Raw genomic sequence first — 14,083 nt, 5'->3', positions numbered from 1 at the left:
TGGTTGGTGGATGCCTAATAGCACTTTCTAGAATGTATTCCTAGTCCTTAACCCTCCGAGGTCTATTTAAGGAGATTCCTGGCATTGTAAAAGACAGTTCGGAGTGGAGTTTGAGAGGAGGTACTGAGAGGAGAAATTATCTCCAGATTTATGCTATTGTAAGCCCTTAGGGCACATTTTGAAGTTTATTTTCTCTGCACTGTTTGTACTAGCTTATTTTCTCAGTTAATACAATTTTCCCTTTTCTGTTGGTTCCATTCTATTCTTGGGTTGTGTCCCCATCAGAGAGGGGAACGCACAAAGAAAGGTGGATTATAGACACACAAGGTTGAACACAAGTTTGTGAGACTCAATGTGAAGCTAAAGGAGATTTATTACATAGATGTTGCCAATATTAATAAGAGAATCTAGGCAGATGGCTTAAGTTTTGTTGAAAGAAGAGGATTTGATTGCTTTAAGGGTTGCCAAGCAAATGAAGAATAGAGATGACAATGGAGATCTTACTAGTGAATCAACACATGAACCAAATAGTGATCTGAACCTACAAAGTGAGTTATAATCATACAAATCTAAACCTACTATTTTCTTTCTAATCATTATAAATAGTTTGTATTGAAATCCTTTAATAGAGGTTGACCTAACAGTCATTTGAAAGACTTAATGGTTTGTGTAAATCCTTTAACAAGGCAATATTATAAATGGAATGATTAAAGTCCTCTAACAAGGGCACTCCTAATAGAGTGGTTAAATCCTCCAACTAGGTCACATTTAACATTGTGTATTTTAAACCTTTAATAGGGTTGGCTTTGTTGGCTCCTGATTTAATAGAGTTTGAATAACCAAGTATGCAAGGCACAAATGTATATATGGGAAGCTATCTCCAATAATTCTTGGGCCAACTATAAGGCTACACTCCTTCTTCACTTCAGGCTCTGCAAAACCTAGGTGAGTGAACCTCTTAAGATCTGATTATGTGACCAGTGCAATGAGCATAATCAGGATCTAGAATAATAGATGAAACCCCTAAATCTTCTATTCTTAACCAAGAAATCACAAGCATGAAATAGCTAATAGCATGAATCATGAAACTAGTAAGCTAAGTGAGGTTTAGACCTTGAATAACTTTCAACATAAAATGGAAAAGATGATTTAATATGTTGATATCAACAAGACCTATGTATTGGCAACAAAATTGAATGATCTCGTAGCTTATCAATGCCTTATTTGTTGGGCAATTACATGAATTACAACAATACATCTTTTGGAAATCTTTGACAAAACTCCTACATCAAGATCCCTGATCTATCTTTCACCTTGTGAATAAACATCTAAATCAAAATGAATCTAATACTTCAAAATATCCCATCATGAAATTTGCAAACCCTATGATAAATATCAAGAAATTACATGGCCCTTTGTTCCACAAGAAAAATACTTCAACCACATGCACTTTTAAACAAAATGCAACCTAGTTTATGCTCTTTGTTCACAAACTAGAAAAGATTACAAATCCATGAATAGAAGACAATACTCATACTAAATTTAGAACCCATTACTGTGCTTTTATTCATTTTCCTTGAAAAAAAATACATGAAAGATGTATAGAAATACTTCATAATCACCAAAAAAATCTAGACTATCTTTATTAAAAATACAAGTATTGTTCATCCAAGAAGAAATATTGGGTGTGTGGCTTTCACAGCCTGAGTAGAGCTCCTAGAGCTAAAAATTGAAAACCAACCAACCACCTCTACAAAAGAGAAGAAAGAACATATAAGAAGAAAGAAATTCCTGAATTTGATCAAAAGATGACTAGTGTCCCCTTAGAATTATTTTCCAAGAAGCTAAATAACCTCTCTCTACCTTCTCCCATCAACTGCTAATCATATACTTTCTATTTTGTCTTTCCAAATGCAAAATATATCAGTAAAAGACAAAAATTTGATAACTGAACCTGAATATGTGCCAATTGATCAATTTGAAGCCAAAACACAACAAAAACTCAAAATAACTAGATACAAGAGTCACTAAACATGTTTAAGGTGCTTCTCCACTGAATTCTACAACTGACAACTCAAAACACTTGATAAAACACACAAATTACTTTGAGAGACAAAACCTCCTATAACATATACTAGTGGCATCATGTGCAAAAACTAACTTCATATTTGGATAGCTCATTTCCTCTTCGTTTCGACGGTATATTGGAGTGTATATTTTGAGCAAAAAAAGTGCCTGTGGTGGCCATTTGAAAATTGGGCTCCCAACCATGCCTTTGCATAACATTATTTTACAAATTTGACCTTTTTCAAAAGTTTCAAACTATAGAATAATGAAAAATTTATTTAACAAGGAACCTATACATGATTTTGAGGAAATTTTAATAAAATTTTAAAATTTTAAATCTTTTCAAAATTTCCCACCATTCTCCTCTAGGTCAAACTTGTTGACCAACCCTTGCCACATGTCAACATGTGATTGGTTGACTGCTTCTTTGTCATCTAACCCCTACCACTTGGATGCCATGTCACATCATTTGATTCATCCTTTATTTTTCCATGTCAACATGCCATGTCATCATGCCATGTCATCAGTCACTATGTCACTATCCTAGTCAACATTTTGCCATGTCATCAGTGACATAGCAACCTTGTAACAAGTGGCACTCTCTACCACATCAGCACCTCAGGAAGTGTGCCATGTATAAAGCATCTACCACGTGTGGATTCCTAACTCATCCACCTCACGTCTAGCTCACTACCATGTGTCAACTTTTTATTGGGTCACCATGTCACTATGTTAACCTCCTTGCAACATTCCTTTGGTGACATAGAGATAGTTGTCGGATGTGCCACATGTTGTAATCTAGTGCATTAGAGATATCTTCTTGCCACATAGTGCCATTTTTCATTATGCGGTTGGTCAAAATTCCACATTATCATTGAGTCACTGCACACATTGCCTGACTACCACTTGTCTTCGCCTAGTTCATTATTAGATTTCCACTTGTCATTATATGATTTGCCACATCACCTAGATGGGGCCCATGACCTTCTTGCCATATTTCAAGGTTTTTCGATAGGTTGCTCTATTGCTACTGGAGAACCTTGCCATTATTCAGTGGCAACATAGCGCATTGCTTCCATGTCATCTCCTTGGTTTGCATTTTTGGACAAAATTTGGTGAACTCCTCACCAACTAGGTAACCAAGTGGGCCCCTCTGTATGAGCTTTGCCTTTTAAAAGGTAGTGTCTTGTTAGACACTAACAATGCATATGTTTTTCTATTTAAACATCTAAAGAAAGTGTGAACCACTCAATGCGGGACTAACCTTTTGAACTATTTTCCCTTTGCATCACATGGCTTGCAAATTTCTCCATTCCTTCTAGCACCTTATCTACTGCCATAGAGACCCATATTCGGTGGCTTCCATTTCTACCTCCATGCCTCCATTGATGTGGACTTCCTCCAAATTCCATATCACTTAGCTACCATTCTCCTAAAAAATGCCCTTCAAACCACATACTCATTCCATCTGAACACTTGTTCAACCTTCCCAAGCTATCTTCCCTTCCACTTACCCCATTTCAAATACCATAGTTTGAATCTCCACCATTCTGGACACTATAACCAATTCCACCACCTCTAATAATGGGGCTACTAGTATGTCCTATGAAAACTCAGTTCCACCACTCCCAATATCTTGAACTCCAAAATCCATTCCTATGCTTCCATTGCCCAAAAGAGTGGTGCCAATAATACCATTGTGCTTAGAGCCTTGCTGCTCTTCATATTCCATTTCACTTTAAATCCAAAAGCCTGAAGCATTGTAAATGGATTTTTTGATTTTGACATTTCATCCTCCCTACCACTAACATTTTCTTACTTTCTTTTGATTCTAGTATCTTAGTGCATGAATCTGATAAGATCCAAATTGTAGGAAAGATTGAGCTACATGGCAAACAATAGTTCTCGATCCTTCTTTTGGGTTACCATCATAGAACATGTCGCGAGTCATGCTTTTGGTTGTAGTTACAAGATAGAGCACTATTTGTTGGAATACCAAGAGCATCCATGGCTTCACTGCATAGAAATTCACAAATGCTGCTAGGAAGAACTGCAAGGCCATCAACAAAGCAATTGTAAGGAATTTTACCAGCCCCTTTCAATTGAAGTTCCCACCGCTCCCCTTGGTTATTCAAAAATTCTCCAAGTGTTATGGCTTGGCCATAAACAAGTTGGCCATCCCACATTCCAAACTGATGACCCCCATAACATTGTGCATAAGGAACACTTCCCTTCAAATTGACACCCCTAAAAATATCAAAGGAAAATCTAGTCTTTCAAACTCTTTGGGTTCTAAATTAAGCAATTTTGCAACTGAGTTTGACCACACAACAAGTTGTCGATTATCAACAAGAATTGAAGGAGAAACCTTTGTATAGCAAGCATATAAATCCTGAATGAGAAGATTGAGATTTTACATTCTTTGTTGGACCCAAATAAGGAATATTGGAAGACCAAGGTCCAAATGCACCATATTCATCACTTGCACTTGCAAACATTGATGATTGAAATCCTTGAGCCCTAGGAAATCTCGTCGCATCAACTATTCCACTTGAATTCTTCAACGATATGTTAGAATCAAAGGGTAACTCATCCAATGTCCATGTTGCTTGCTTTAGGACCCTAAGAATGTCCTTGCAACATTTCCTTTGAATTGCTATATCCTCCTACTCTTGCAAAAGTTCTTCAAAATTCTTTTCACTGTATAGCCTTAGGATAAAGATATGTGCATTTCTCATTTTGTTTTTGTACCAAAAAGTGCATGATAGCTTTAGGTACAACATCTTGTATATTTTCTAACAATATTGTAATATGACCTCACAAGTAATTTTGTTACAGTTATTTCAACATGCTTATCATTTGTTTGTGTTTTAATAGATCTCAATATAGCAGGTGGTTCTTTCAATTGAATTTTGGGAAACATGGGATCTATACTATGAATAGGATCATTATATGTCTTGTGCACTAAGTTCTCTCTAGTGGGAGTACAAGACTCACTAATTCCAAAATTTGAATAAATACCCCCACTTCCACTAGATGCATTTCCGAAATCTGATTGGAAAAAAAATTGTATCATTATTTAACCTTTAAAACTCATTTTTCCTCGTTCTACAACTTATCAATTTCATGCCAAGAGGTCCTTTTTCTGGCTTTAAAAATTGATCCAAATGTCTGATCAAGCCATATAATCAAACATACTGATTCTCTATTCTGCATACTTGCACCCTATCGAATCTCATCTCATGAGGAATTCTTAGTCAAAAGATATTGACTATCAAAGTTGCCCACTCAGAACTATCTACAAGAAAACATGTCATAAAACCATATAATTACATTTAGATTTGGCTCTAAGAACAAGGAAAACTGATACTTGGGGAAGTGAAAACTGGGGCGTTGGTTCACTATCATGGGAGAGTATAAATCTACGATTTGGGCTAATGACGAATAATTGGGCACAAATGGTGAGTAGTCAAAGTGGGCTACTCAGAATTTGTAGACTAGAAACATTGATAGAAAAACATTTTTTTCAAATGGAATAGACCTGAGAAAATGTGGAGATAGATTCGTCAAGACTTGAAAATTGGCACACTTAAAAGTATTTTTAGAGTAAAAGAAGTGGTACAATCAATTAATCTCACCTATCATGGATTTCAAGATATGACATCACAAATAGGGGTACTAACAAATCTACACTTCTTGACACCAGTAAAAAGTTAGAAATTGCGTTTGGAATTGCATTTGAAAACTGATCAAACAGATTCGTAAAAGGATCAAAGTTGAAACATAATATATCTTTGACCTCTAAAATACAACACAAAAGGAATTTTCTCATTTTGGTCATCTGGGTCAAAATTATAATAAGTCAAATAGGGCTTCCTAGAATTTAGAATAATTTGCATCAGCACGACAACAATAAATGATCAACTTTGAGGGATTCAAAACGTAGTCAAACGAATTCAAAATGACTCAAAATCTAAAACATAGGTTCTACTGTATGGAAACTAAACACTCCCAAAGAAATGAGTTATGAAACATTACTGGGTGCAAGATATTCAATTGCAAACATGGCCACATATTTATGTTTGACACTTGAGCAAAAAAGCAAATTTGACAAATGCTCAAAATGGGACTTCAAGAAATAGCTTAGAATGTCAACTTATCATCATGGAACACATAGATGCACTAAATAAAAAGTGTTAGAAGCCTTAAACACCTCTTAGGCTTCAAATGGATAGCCAGGTACATAAGCATCAAAAAGCGTTTATAAGGCTTGAATTTCTCAATGGTACTCAAAATCAGGGCTTCAATTTTGACTCCCAAAAGTGGCTCTATCTGGGGATGCATGTCTCTTATGGGCATGGCAATGATTCAAATCTCTAGAAGAAGCAGACCACATACTTGACAAAAAAATTTCTCTCGAACAACTTGATTGAAAGCAAGAAACAACTACTCCTGCTATGTATAGACGATGGCCTCGGGCCACCAAACTTCAACATAATTTTTACCTCTATTATAAATCTAGTTTTCATTCGCATTCTCATGAGGTAAGGTGAAACCATCTCTTGTATCAGTTTCACCAATTAGATCAGCATCTTGAAACAAATTACTTGGCAAAATGAAACAACTTGTTTCATTCTCATAATGCATACATACATCAGCATTAACCTCTACCTCATGCTCACTATGAGAAAAAAAATCAGCATGCTCATGTAAATTAAAATCCTTCTAAAACTATCATCCACATATGATTGATGCATGCTCTCCACCAAAAGCACAAATGATTCATATTCTACCTTGTTCAAGAAGTTGCATATGTCAAAACTTTGCAACTCACCTTGTGTAACCGGATGTGAAGAATATGTAGAATTTGATAATTGCCTACTTGTGACCATGTTACTCATCAAATTAGATTTACCTTTCGCTAGAACCTCTTCACACTCAAACAACTGATTAGTTACCATGCCTAAAAAACTATCATGAAAGTATTGACATAAATCATGCTGATTGTAATCTTCAGTAGACAACTCATTAGAATGAACTTTGAACTTATCATTAGCATGTAGTGAAAACTCAAAATCAGATTTATCACTTCTGGCCTTTTTTTATTTGTTATATTTGAAACTAATTTTAGTATAATCAACATGATAATAATTTGAAAAAAATGAAACTTCTCCCTATTCATACTCTTTATATTAGAAAAGTTGTCATGTGTATTGATACTTGATCCATTATCACATACACCTCCAAAACTTGATAGCAGATATTATGATTTTATATCAAATTCAACATCAAACCTTGGGGAAATGACCCCACCTTGAGAAGAAATACCACAAGGGACAACATGAGCATCCAGAGAAACATTTTCATATCTTTCAAAATCATGAGCTAGTAGTTTCAAAAATTCATCAACACTGAACAAGACTTCATCACAAGTCCCTTCTCCCAGGTTCTGATCATAAATCAACTAATCTAAAAAACTTATAGCACCAGTACCATTAATATGACAATTTGAAAAACCAGAATCCATACTACAACATATAACCTCTTCTTTGCACAATACCTCTTTACTAGGTGTATCATTCTCATCTTTACCAAAAGAAGAATTATCCGTACTATTGTTAAAACTTTCCACACTCTCATGCATATTGTCACATAATTCATTTTAGTCACATAACCATCTTCATCTTGCTAACTAAAATAATCTAATTTAGTAGATCTAGAATCCATTTCTTCATAATCATAAGAAACATTGTCATTATCTATGGATTCACTAGACTCACTATTACTTTCAACACATTCACATTGGCTATTTAAATCATTCTCAAATTTCTTGAAAAGACTATCAACATGAAAGATCTTTTGTATGCTCAAATATGATGGCTAGTTAACTGAATTAGGCATAAAGACATCTAGGAAAGCAATAGGCCATGAAGATTCCTTGGGTCTTAAAGACACATGAAACTCCATAAGTGCTGATTTAAACCTTTCATAGATTTGATCATCTTCCAGACCTTGAACATTTCCTACCATATTTCTTATAAATCTAATAATCTGATTGCAAAGATCTTTCTTAATTTAAACCATATCTTCTAGCACATCTTCATGTCTTAGTAAACTAATTTTAGATCTAATATTTGATTTCATTTTAAAATAAAATTGCTACCTCTTCCTTCTAGTGCTAGAAATCACTAAATAGAGGTAACCTTTTTAATCTCATAGAAGGAGCATAATCAATCAAGTGCTACAATTTTTGGGATTCTGAAATCCTAATCTCTCAAATTTTTTTCCATCATAGAACTTATACATATACCTCAAAAAGTTTGTAATAAAATTGCAACAATATTTGCTCTCTCTACCAGTTTTCATACTCGACCATATTCTTTTCCAAATTCGAATTCAAGAATATGAGAACTTATAAAAAAAATTCTCCTATATATAATGCTGATCACCAAATGGAGAATACTTCTGAATAATATTATTTTCATGAAAGGAAAATCTTATGAAAATAGAAATACCTGAATCTGTGGTGGCTACAAACAACTTTGATGCTGGAAACAACAACAAATTTAGATGCATTCTACAATTTTGTATCTCTTTACAACTGAACACCACATAGTTCCTTCAACCATTGGCAAGAACGATAGATAAAATCTTTCAAAATTCTTTCCAGCAGCTATATCTTTCAATCACACCATGAATCTCAAATTGCACTGGTTCAAAGATTTGACTTCAAGTCACCACTCACTTAGTGAGAGAATACATCAACTTGCACAAAATTACAAGCCAATCCAAAATTTATAACAATTATGTGAAAATACTAATCAGCAAGATGGAATGCCAAATACTTGACAAGTTGGAGCAAACAATATAACTTTGTGATCTAACAACAACTTGATAAAATGCCAAGTGACTTTGATACTACAATTTCTTCAATTTAGTCAAACTACTACTATCAATGAACAAGGATATTCGGGTGCATGATATTATGTAAGAAAATTGGAAAACACATTAGAGAACTTACTCCTGCAATCTTTTCCATGCACGTCTTCCACTGTATTGAATATCCTTATTTTAAATTCTCAAGGTTTGTCTACCATTCAGATTCAATACAGTCCTTAGTAGAGTTACCATTTTGTTGGCTCCTGATTTAATAGAGTTTGAATAACCAAGTATTCAAGGCAAGAATGTATCTATAGGAAGCTATCTCCAATAATGGACAAAATTTACTAAGAACCTGTGCCATTTATAAGGCTACACTCCTTCACTTTAGGCTCTGCAAAACCTAGGTGGGTGAACCTCTTAAGATCTGATTATGTGACCAGTGCAATGAGCATAATTAGGATCTAGAATAATGGATGAAACCCCTAAATCTTCTATACTTAACCAAGAAATCACAAGCATTAAATAGCTAACAACATGACTCATGAAACTGGTGACCTAAGTGAGGGTTAGAACTTGAATAACTTTCAAAATAAAAGAGAAAAGATGATTTAATATGTTGCTATTAGAAAGACCTAGGTATGAGCAACAAAATTGAATGATCCTGTAGCTTATCAATGCCTTATCCATTGGACAAGTACATGAATTACAACCATACATCTTTCAAAAATCTTTGACATAACTCCTACATCAAGATCCCTGATCTATCTTTCACCTTGTGAATAGACATCAGCATCAAAATGAATCTCATACTTCGAAATATTTTGAGCAAAAACGTGCCTATGGTGACCATTTGAAAATTGTGCTCCCAACCATGGCTTTGCATAACATTATTTTACAAATTTGACCTTTTTCAAAAGTTTTAAACTATAGAATAATGAAAATGTTATTTAATAGGGAACCTACAGGTGTTTTTGAGGAAATTTTAATAAAATATTAAAATTTTAAGTCTTTTCAAAATTTCCCACCATTCTCCTCTAGGTCAAACCTATTGACCAACCCTTTCCACATGTTGACATGTGATTGGCTGAATGCTACTTTGTCATCTGACCCCTACCACCTAGATGCCACATGGCATCATTTGACATAGTGACCTTGCAACACATGTCACTCTCTACCATGTTAGCACCTCAGGAAGTGTGCCATGTCTAAAGCCTCCACCACATGTTGATTCTTGACTTGTCCACCTCACCGCCAGCTCTTTGCCACATATCAACTTTTTATTGGGTCGCTATGTTAAACTCCCTACAAATTTCCTTTGGTGACATAATGATAGCCATTAGATGTGCCACATATTACAATCTGGTGCATTAGAGATATCTACTCACCATACAGTACCATTTGTCATCATACAATTGGTCAGAATTCTACATCATTGCTGAGTCACTGCACACATTTCTCGACTACCTCTTGTCTTCCTCTGGTTTTTTATTAGACTACCACTTGTCATTATTTGATTTTCCACATCACCCAGATGGGACCCATGACCTTCTTGCCAAATTTCAAGGTTTTTTAGCTGGTCACTATGTTGCTACTAGAAAACCTTACCATTTTTTAGTGTTGACATAGCGCCTTGGTAGATTTTTCAATTTTTTTTATATCTCTCCATGTCATCTCCTTGGTTTGCATTTTCAGTCAAAATTTAGTGAAATCCTTGCCAGCTAGCCGACCAAGTGGGCCCTTTCATATGAGCTTTTCCTTTTAAAAGGTAGTGTCTTATTTGGCACTAACAATGCATATGTGTTTCTATTTAAACATCTCAGGAAAGTGCAACCCACTCAATGTGGGACTAAACTTTTAAACTATTTTCCCTTTGCATCACACAGCTCATGGATTTATCCATTCCTTCCAGTGCCTTATCTATTGTCATGGAGACCCCTATTCAATGGCTTCCATTTCTACCTCCACGCCTCCATTGATGTGGACTTCCTCCAAATGCCATATCGCTTGGCTACTATTCTCTTGATTATGCCCTTCAAACTACATACTCATTCCATCTGAACACTTGTTCAACCTTCCCAAGTTGTATTCCCTTCCACTTACCTTGTTTGGAGTACCATAGTTTGAATTCCCACCATTTTGGACACTGTAACCAATTCCACCCCCTCCAACAATGGGGCTACTGGTATGTCCAATGAAAATTCAATTCCACCACTCCCACTATCTTGAACTCAAAAATCCATTCTCATGCTTCCATTGCCCAAAGGAGTGGTGCCACTAATACCATTGTGCTTAGAGCCCTGCTACTCTTCATATTCCATTTCACTTTGAATCCGAAAGCCTGAAGCATTGTAACTAGATTCTTTGATTTTGACATTTCATCCTCCTTGCCACAAACTTTTTCTTACTCGCCTTGGCTTCTTGTATCTTAGTGCATGAATCTTATATGATCCAAACTATAGGAAAGATTGAGCTACATGGAAAACAATAACTCCCAATCCTTCTTTTGGGTTACCATCATAAAACATATCGTGATTCACATTTTTGCTTGTATTTACAAGAAAAAGCATGAGTTTTTGGAATACCAAGAGCATCAATGGCTTCACTGCATAGAAATTCACAAATAATGCTACAAATAACTACAAGGCCATCAACAAAGTGACTATAAGGAATTTTACCAGCTCCTTTCAATTGAAGTTCCCACTGCTCCCCTTAGTTATTCAAAACTTCTCCAAGTATTATGGTTCGATCATCACCAAGTTGGCCAACCCACATTCCAAACTGATGACCCCCATAACACTATTCATAAGGAACACTTCCCTTCAAATTGACATCCTTGAAAATGTCAGAGGAAAATTTGGTCTTTCAAACTCTTTGGGGTCTAGATTAAGCAATTTTGCAACTGAGTTTCACTAGACAACAAGTTGTGGATTATCAACAAGAACTGAAGGAGAAACCTTTGTATAGCAAGCATACAAAACCTAAATGAGAAGACTGAGATTTTGCATTCTTTATTGGACCCAAATAATGAATATTGGAAGGTCGAGGTCCAAATGCACCATATTCATCACTTGCACTTGCAAACATTGATGACTGGAATCCTTGAGCCATAGGCAATCCTATCACACAAACTATTCCACTTGAGTTCTTCAATGGTATGTCAAAATCAAGGGGTAACTCATTCATTGTCCATGTTGCTTTCTTTAGGACCCTAAGAATGTCCTTGCAACATTTCCTCTGAATTGCTATATCCTCTTGCTCTTGTAAAAGTTCTTCAAAATTCTGTTCACTATATAGCCTCAGGATAAAGATATGTGCATTTCTCACTTTTTTTCTTGTACCAAAAAGTGCATGATAGCTTTAGGTACAACATCTTGTATATTTTTTATAACAATATTTTAATACGACCTCACAAGTAATTTTGTTACAATCATTTCAACAACCTTATCATCTATTTGTGCTTTGGTAGATCTCAATATGGCAAGTGGTTCTTTCAATTGAATTTTGGGAAACATGGGATCTATACTATGAACAGGATCATTATATATCTTGTGCATTAAGTTCTCTCTAGTGGGAGTATGAGACTCACTAGTTCCAAAATTTGAAGAAATACCCCAACTTGAACTAGATGTATTTCCTGACTCTGGTTGGAAATAAATCTGTATCATTATTTAACCTTTAAAACTCATTTTTCCTCTTTCGACAACTTATCAATTTCATGCCAGGAGGTCCTTTGACAGGCTTGAAAAATTGATCCAAACCTCTAATCAAGACCTAAAATCAAATATAATGATTCTCTGTTCCACATACTTGCACCCTATTGAATCTCATCTCATGAAAATTATCGATCAAAAGATATTGACTGTCAAAGTTTCCTGCACAGAACTATTTGGAAGAAAACATGTCTAAAAACCATAAAATTGCATTCAGATTTGGCTCTGAGAACAAGGCAAATTGATACTTAGGGAAGAATAAATTGGGTTGTTGGTTCACTATCATGGGGAGAGTATAAATCTGTGATTTGGGCTCATGAGGAATAACTAGGCACAAATGGTGAGTGGTCAAAGTGGGCTACTCGAAATTTGCAAACTAGAAACACTAACAAGAAAGCATTTTTTTCAAACAAAATGGACCTAGGAAAGTGTGGAGACAGATTCGTCAAGACTTGCAAATTGGCACACTTAAAGTATTTTTAGAGTACAAGAAATGGTACAATCCATTAGATCTCACCTATCATAGATTTCAAGATATGACATCACAAAAAATCTACACTTATTGACACCAGTAGAAAGTTAGAAATTATGTTTGGAATTGTGTTTGAAATCTGATCAAACAAATTTTTCAAAGGCTCAAACTTGAAACATAATATTTCTTTGACCTCTAAAATACGATGCAAAAGGAATTTTCTCATTTTGGTCAACTGGGTCAAAATTATAACAAGTCAAACAGGGCTTCCCAGAATTCAGAATAATTTGCATCAACATGACAACAATAAATGACCAACTTTGAGGGATTCAAAACCTAGTCAAATAGATTCAAAATGGCTCAAAATCTGAAACATAGTTTCTCTAGTATGGAAACTAAACACTCCCTAAGTGGTGAGTCATGAAACATTAATGGATGAAAGATATTCAATCGCAAACATGGCCACCTATCGTTGTTTGACACTAGCAAAAAAGCAAATTTGACAAATGCTCAAAATGGGACTTCACAGAATAGTTTAGAATGTCAATTTATCATCATGGAACACATAGATGCACTAAATGAAATGTTCTAGAAGCATTAAACACCTCTCAAGCCTCAAATGGACATCCTGATACATAGGCATCAAAAAGTGTTTATAGGGCTTGATTTTCTCAATGGTACTCAAAATTGGGGCTTCAATTTTGAGTCCCAATAGGCTCCTAACAGAGCTCACTTTGTAAGAGTGAAAAAGTGGTGACATTTTGTAGGTGGCTTTTCCCACATTGGGTTTCTACATAAGTCATATTTTAAAACATGTGTTGAGTTATTTATATGTTTTGCATTTTATAAAGTTTATATTAAGAAAAGTATCTTATCATTGGGATAGTAGTTTTATTTATCTATATAGTAGAGACTGAGCAAAAACATTATAAATAGCATAGTGAGAATTTTA

Source organism: Cupressus sempervirens, chromosome 3 (assembly GCF_028749045.1).
Source record: "Cupressus sempervirens isolate cs-2001-9-10 chromosome 3, ASM2874904v1, whole genome shotgun sequence".
Classification (NCBI taxonomy): Eukaryota; Viridiplantae; Streptophyta; class Pinopsida; order Cupressales; family Cupressaceae; genus Cupressus; species Cupressus sempervirens.
The sequence above is the reverse complement of the archived record's forward strand: the minus strand, read 5'-3'. Positions refer to the sequence as shown.